This window comes from Echinops telfairi, unplaced genomic scaffold, assembly GCF_000313985.2.
Source record: "Echinops telfairi isolate 266 unplaced genomic scaffold, ASM31398v2 ScPeMD7_7424;HRSCAF=8462, whole genome shotgun sequence".
Lineage (NCBI taxonomy): Eukaryota > Metazoa > Chordata > Mammalia > Afrosoricida > Tenrecidae > Echinops > Echinops telfairi.
The window spans coordinates 10625248-10633510 of NW_022111324.1; positions in this window are offsets into that span (position 1 = coordinate 10625248).

Consider the following 8263-nt stretch of genomic DNA (forward strand, 5'->3'; position numbering starts at 1 on the left):
ATCCGGATGACTGGGCACTTTTATGGAGCCCTTGAATTGTTTACCTTTTGCCTCCCAACCCCCAGCGACCCGCCCATTTCCATGAGCACACCCCCTCCCATACCCCTGCCTGTACCCCATCTGGCATCCACCCACACACCCCTTGCCACTCTCCTGAAACCATGTGCCACCTGTGCACGCCCGTGCTGGCAGGAGGCCCAGGATAGTCTGCCCCGCTAGGGTATCACAAGGATGTGCACGTGAGACCGCTGCGGCCAGCAGATCTGAATCCCAAAAGGAATAATCCCATTGTCAAGTCCCTGCACACTCCCCTAATATAAGGTGACCAGATTTTAACAATGGTAAAGCGGGACACCATTGACCTGAGAGGAGGGGAGTTCTTGATTAAAAATTTGGTGTATATGGAGCAACAAAAATTTTCATAGAACGCAAAAATAGTATTGCAATATATATTTTTTTATTTTAACATAAGTACAATTTACAAATATAATACATTTAAAAATTATGTATAGTATTATTTTATTCTTTGGCATATTTCTCATTTGAATGAATTTTTTTTAGTAGATTGCTGTCGTTGTTTTAAAGGTCATGAAAATTTTCACAAGAATTTGTTAAATTATATTTCTCGCATAAAATGGCTTTCAAAGTCTCAACACTTAATTTAGAATTTTCTGATGTCCACACTTCATTTACTGTGGAAAAAACCTCGTTCAATCGCAGCATTAATTCCTGGTAAGGACAGCGCGTATTCCACAATTTTTAGTGCATTTTTGTATGGAACATGGTTTGTTTCAAAATGATGAAATATTTCTAACCATTTGTTCTCTATTGTGATTTTTGCTGATGCCCAAGATTTAACCTTTTCCTTATCAATATATATTTATAATAATGATACCTCATTAAAAAGATCATTTTCGGAAATATTAATATTTGGGAAATTTTGAGTAATATGATCGAATGATTTTTGCACATCATTCCAGTACTGTCTGCTAAATTCAAGAAAAGTTATGTATTTATGAAATAAATAAATAAACTACTTACCTAAATTATCTGAATAGCTGATTTATTGACATCACTTGTTTAACTAGCACTAGCACGCAGTACGATGTGTATCATCTGAGAGACAGTTACAAAATGTTTTTGTCATTGCCAATGCCAAAAAATGTCATTGTTCATTAAATCCAAACAACGGTGGTCGAATTCTAACAACTGATCAACAATGCGAACTTTGATAAGCAGTTCTCGATAATCAGTTCTCAACAATTATTTGTTATTATTAAAGTTTAATATTATAAAATTAACAAAAATAATATAGAACTCATATCCTGGCGAAATAGCCACATGGCAGCTGAACACCGTATATTCCCTTCCCGTTCTCCCGCCATTCCTTAGCTTGTTATGCATGCTTTCCAAAATATCGGGACATTTTTAAAACGCCGCGGGACGCAGGACAAATTTTTTTAAATCGGGACTGTCCCGCCAAAAGCGGGACGTCTGGTCACCTCACAATAGCAAGGGCACAACCAGGCCCTCCATATGGATAATAACAACTTTCTAGAGAGAGAAGCTGCCCCACTGAGACAAAGACACTGCTTGAACCCACAGTGTAGCTGGATCAGGTAGTTGTTGGACTTACGCTTTTTAGCTTCTGAGAAAGAAAACAAAGGCCTTTTTTTTCTCGCCACAGGAATTGGAACTCAGCATGTCAGCGCTATTTAGTAACCTTCCCTGCCCCTGGTGATGTAGCCAGCAACCACGGGTTTCCACTGGCTTTAATCAGACTGCCTTCTGATCAGAAGCCCCTCCTCCCAGGGGCACCAACTACCGTAGCCTTTATCCACCCTGGGATAGTATGTAAGGAGCAGAGAATTCTGAGTTTTGCAGCAATCTACTATAAAGGGGCCTTCTGTTATAAAAAAAATATAATTGTAGAATGGCACTCTCCCTTTCATAATTTACTGATTAAATAAGGCACTCTGGCAGATTTAATGTACCCCTAACACACCCCAACCACCACAACTTCCAGAACCTGCTTCCTATACCTCAAAAATATCCATTGTCCTATAACTTACCAAGTGAAATGTATCTCCCATAACCGTGTTCAGCAACTCATTGAAATTTAACACATTAACAGTAAGGCCTCCTAAGACTAATACTACTAACAAAAACATGCTCTTGAGCACCTATATCCTATTTCTGCTATTCATCCCACAAACACACCCTCATCTTCTATACACAATACCTTTTCCGGCACCTAACAGACCTTTCCCTGACCTATAGAGCCAGGCTTTCCTACCGACACATCACAGAAACCAGCCCAGCACCTCAGTTCATACATGATGCAATGCAGACAACAGCCAACACATATCCACTGCTGGTGACATGTAAGTACGTACAGCCACTGTAGAAGGTGATATGGCGATACTTAAAACAGATGTTCATTGAACTACCATATGACCCAGCAGTACCATTACTGGACATATACCCAAAGGAAATAAGAAGCAGATGACCAACAAATGTTTGCGCCCCCTTGTTCATCGCAGCACAGTTCGACATCGCAAGAGGCTGGAAACAACCTAAATTTCCATCCATAGATATTTGAATAAAGAAACTCTGGTACATTCACACAATGGAATATCACACATCCCTAAAAAACAGCTATGAAATCATGAAATACCTCAATGGGTGGACGGACCTGGAACAAGCAGCAGAAAGGACACGAGCTCAAGCATGTAGGGCATACAGTCTTTGGGCTGGGGACCAGACACCCTGGCAAAGAGTCGGACCAGTGCCATTGAACCACACACCAACTGCTTCAGGTCAGTATAGTTTAGGTCTCTTGACTAGAGGACCCAATGCAACAGCTTGGATCAAGTGGATGGGGGAAGGGGCTGAGGGGAATGCTGTATGCTGAGTGGCAGCCCTGGATGCAAGAGAAGGGAGAGGGGGGAGAGGGAGGTCCTCTGGAAATGGAGGCGGCCCTGTCAGGAGGATGAGGCTTACTAATGGAAGGGCCAATGCAAGAGAGGGGAAAGGGGAGAGGGGATAGTCAAGTTTGAGGGAAACATAGGTGCATGTCTGTTGAGGAGAGGGAAGGAGGATTGACTTTCAGGTGAGGGGAGGAGAGACTGAGGATGCTCTTGGGAACATTAGGTGGGCAGGGTCTTTAGTGGTGTGCAGCGGGTGGGCAGAAATGACCTAGGGCATCGGGGGGGATGCCAGGAACCCAGGCCAGGTGCTGTAGAACACTGGGACACTGAATCCTGCATCTTTGGAGCACAAAGCATGATCCAGAGGCTGCTTCGGTGAGACCCCACACAGAACCCCACTGGGTGAAATGGACACTACCTCAGACACACTGGCAATCTGAGGACTTACGCTGGAAAACACATGGTGTCTGAGGAACTAATAGACAGCTGAACAAGAGTGATGTACTGTTGGTTGGCGGACAAACAAGATCTCGCTGCATCATTGCCCTGTATGCCATATTAAGAGATGCATTATTCTGGCAATCCTGTGACTGCCATTCTGTTATATGTTGCTTATGCTTCTGTACATTATGGTGTATGTCATAGGTGCGATGCCATTGGAGGTCACTCTCATGAAGCTGTGTCATTTTTTTCTCCGTTTTTTGGTAAATGAAACCCAGGGATGCTGAGCCCAGAGAGAAAGAAAACATAACAAAGGTTTCGGGGGAAGGACAGTACAGAAGGGTGGGAGTGATAAGAAGATGATGTCAAGAAGCCCAGGAAAGAAAAGTGGGTTTGGAGACTGATTATAGGAACAATTGTACAATTTTGTTGGACATGATTGCACTATGGAATGAAATGACATTGATATTAATTCCCAAGTTACAGCAAATAAAAAAACAACAACAGCAAAGCATAGATCCAGGAATAAGTCTGGACTGACACAAATCCTAGCTCTAACTTCAGAACAAATAATTCTTACATCATGGCCTTACTTGATACTCACCTTCATGAAATGATCACTGATGATAAGAGTGCTACAGTAGTGTGGTGAAGAAAGCAGATGGTGCCCAGCTATCAATTGGAATAGTGTCTGGGGTCTTAAAGGCTTGTATTCAAACAAGCAGCCATCTAAGTGAGGAGTCAACCAAGTCCACACAGAAGAAACACACCAGTTTATGTGATCCAAAGACGACAAATATAAAATTGCAATTTGTAATTTGAATATGATGAAGAGTTTCAGAGCTAAAATTATGAACACCCAATATGTAGAAGGCTATGGAGGACAATGAAAGCTCCAAAGCCAACCTCAGAATATCTATGAGCTGTTGGCAGATCACCCCTAGCCACAAGCAAATGTCTTGAGCAGCCTTACTATCAGACAGAGACCATTGTAATCCTGGTTATGCTGGATTGTACTCCGTACTTGGCCAGTTGACCTCCCTATAGATGCAACCTGAATTTGTTTTGGGTAGAAGTATCTCTTAGTTGTTCCATGATAGAAATTCCTTTCCTGGCTTTTTGATGTTGATGAGGGTCATCTTCCTCTCACACATTATTTGTAATTTTGTCTTTATACTAACATGATCTTATCCTTACCACCTTGCGTGATTTTGTTTTCATTATTTTCTGTTGGGCTTCCCAGCTGTAAAGCACAGGAGGAGTGGATGTATAATGATAATAATTGATACAAGGTGTTATAAGGAATGCAGAGGTGGTGGGTGGGTGATAAGGAGGGAAAGGGGATTTCAGAAGTAAATAATGAAGTCAGGAGAGGGAGGTAGCACTAGAACTGATCGTGGATTGCACAACTCATTTTAAAGGTGATTGCACAACCATGAGGGGGAAATGGTCTAGGATAGATGTGGTGGTGAATGTACAATTCCCCTTGATATGATTGAACAATTGAACTATTCAATTGTATGATATGTGACTTATGTGCCAATAAGACTGTTGAGAAAAAAAGAGAAATGAAAAATTCCTTCAGATAGCCTTAAACATATTGATACACAAATTTAACAAGAAAAGGAAAGAAAAAAGACAAATGCTTGCTTAGAAAGAGTGCATTGTACAACATTTCCGAGGTTTGTCTTACCCGTGCTTGGTACAAATCAACATCAAATTAATGAGATGAATTGCTCTACTTTGGCGTGATGGTTCTCAGAAGATTCGAGAAGTCTAAGCAGGAGGATCTGTGATAAGCCAAGTATTAGTAAAGTGGAATCCTTCCTAAATATACAAGTGTATTTTGTTATACAGAATGTCTAAGAAACACAAGGTTTATTTGAACTATATTAACAGTAGTGGGGACCTCTACTTCAAACTCAAAACATGATTCCTTTCAAACTCAAAAAATACTCTTCTCAACATTTACTTAATGTTTCTAGATTTTAAGGATGCAGCCTGCCAGTCTGCCAAATTTCAAAGAGCAATTTGAGAAGACAAAGAAAATTATAATAATGAACCATAAAAAGCTGTGTAATTAGATAACCAAAAGAGAAATGGACAAGCTCAGCATTTCTGAAGCTGAAAAAACGAAACAAAAAATTCAAGCCTGAAGTTGCCAAATTGAAGGAATCTACGGGCAACAATGAGGGCAACCGTGTGACACCACCAGCTGCTCCTCAAGAGAAAGACCAGGCTCTCTACTCTGCAGAGAGTTGTAGTCTCAGCATCCCCAGGGACAGTTCTCATATGTCCTGTCAAATCACGATGGCTCAGCATGGACTCCATGGCAATGAGGTGTTGCTGTTGCTGTTGTGGGAAAAATACAACACACTGCCATCAAGTCTATTCTGATGACAGTGAACCAATAGGACAGGGTAGCACTGCCCCTGTGGGCTTTCCATACAGGGCAGGGGAGCTTGTAAAGCAGCTAGTGGTTTCAAACTGCTGGCCTGTGGTTAGCATAACCACCACCCCACCAGGGCTCCTAGGGTCAATCTACTTCAAACTCAAAACATGATTTAAAGAGGTCCATGAGACCTCTTTAAAGTGTGCAGAAATAAGGATGTTACTTTGAGGATGAAGGTGCATCTGACCCAAGCCATTATGTTTTCAGTTGCCTACTGAAGAAGAATTGATACATTTGAATCATGGTGCTGGCAAAGAGTATTCAAAGTATCGACCTATGAGAAAAATAAATCTGCTGTGGAAGCACTGCAGTCAGAATGCTCCATGATGTCAGGAAAGACCAACCCTTGGAGGCAGACGTAAAATAACCACAATGTAAAGACGGTGCAGGAGAGAGCAGTGTTTCATTCTGTTTACGTAGCATTGTTATGAGTTGGAACCAACTTGAGGACACTTACTAACAGCCTAACCTCATGAACAAAATGTGGAGTGCTGCAGGAAATGTCAATAGAAGATGAAAGGAATCCATAGAGTCACTATACCAAAAAAGAATTGGTAGACATTCAACCATTTTAAGAGGTGGCACATGATTGAAAAATAGTATTGAAAGAAGTTCAAGCTGCATTGAAGGCATTAGCAATAAACAGGGCTCCAGAAATTGATGAAATACCAATCAAAATGTTTCAACAAGCTGATAAAGCACTGAAAACACTCACAAATCAATGACAAGAAATTTGGAAAACACCTATCAGGTTAATCAATTGTAAGAGATCCATATTTGTGCTTAACCTAAAGAAAGATGACCCAATACTATGTGGAATTTATCGTTAATATCACATGCAAATAAAGTGTTGCTGAAGATCATTTAAGAACAGATCACTGAAAGATGCCAGAATTCAAACCAGATTAAGAAGAGGCTTTGGCACAAAGGGTATCATTGCTAATGTCTGATGAATCTTGGCTAAAAGTATAGACTATCCGAAAGATGTTTACTTGTGTTTTATTGACTGTGCTAAGGGTTTCAACTGTGTGGATCACAATAAACTACTTAGTTGTGCTTCTGCAGAACGTGTATACAGAGTGAGAGATAGTTATTTGAATAGAACAAGGGTATATTGAGCGGTTTAAAATCAGGTGAAGTGTACATCGGGGCTGCATTCTTTCACCATAGTTATTACATCTGTATGCTGAGCAAGTAATCTGCGAAGCTGGACTATATGCAGAAGAAGTTAGCATCAGGAATGAAAGAGGGCTCCTGCAACATGCAGATGACTCAATCTTGCTTGCTGAAAGTCACGAAGGTTTGAAGCACTTACTAATGAAGATCAAAGATTACAACCTTCAGGATGGATTGCAACTCAATAAAAAGAAAGTGAAAATTGTCACAACTGGACCAAGAGATAATATCATGATCAACGGAGAAAAATTTTAAGTCAAAGATTTTATTTTATTAGGAATTGACAATCAATGCTCATGTAAGAAGCAGTCCAGAAATCAAATGATATGTTACATCAGAAAAATCTACAGAAGACCTTTTAAAATGCTACAGAGCAAGATGTCACTTTGAGTACTAATGTGCACCACCCCAAGTTTTTTCAGAGGCTTCTTATGTTTATGAAAACTGGGCAATAAATAAGGTAGACCAAAGATGAACTGATGAACTGATACATTTGAATTATGGTAGTGGCAAATTTTGACTAAACTATGGTCTGACTGAAGAACAGAGAAGCCTATTTTGGTAAAGGTGCATCCAGAACACTCCTTAAAAGTGAACATGGTAAGTCTTTGTCTTATGTACTTTGGATACATTATTGGGAGCCATCAGTCCCTGGAAAAGGACATCCGTCTTGGTAAAGTAGAAGGTTAATGAAAAAGCGGAGGACCCTCAGGGAGATGATGACAATGGCTGCAATGATGGGTTCAAACATAAGAACAATTGAGGATGGCCGAGGAGTGGGCAGTGTCTCCTGACGCTGTAATGAAGAGCCTTTGTGGCATAGTGCTTGCACACTGAGCTGCTATCTACAAGGTCAGCCACTCCTTAGAAGAAAGATGAGACTGTCTACTTTCAAAAAGACTCAAAATCTCATAAACCCACAGGGAATTTCTACCCTGGCCTATAGCATCATTATGATCAGAATCACTCAGTGGCGATGAGTCATAGAGGATCAATATGACAGGCAACTCATTCCATGGCACCTAACAGCACACCATCAACAACTGTGATGAGGGACCTGTTGTGCACAGTATAATAAGTAGTTTAGAGCTCAAAAGGGAGTTACAAAGAAAGTACATGATCTGATTCCTGTCCCATAAGAGTTTATGACACAATAGGGGGAAAAAGACTAGCATAAAGTTATAAGAAATGATGAGATAGAACAGCCATTGAGTCCAATTTCTCCCCAAATTTCCAAAGCTGTTTGGTCAGCTTTTGTCTTTTC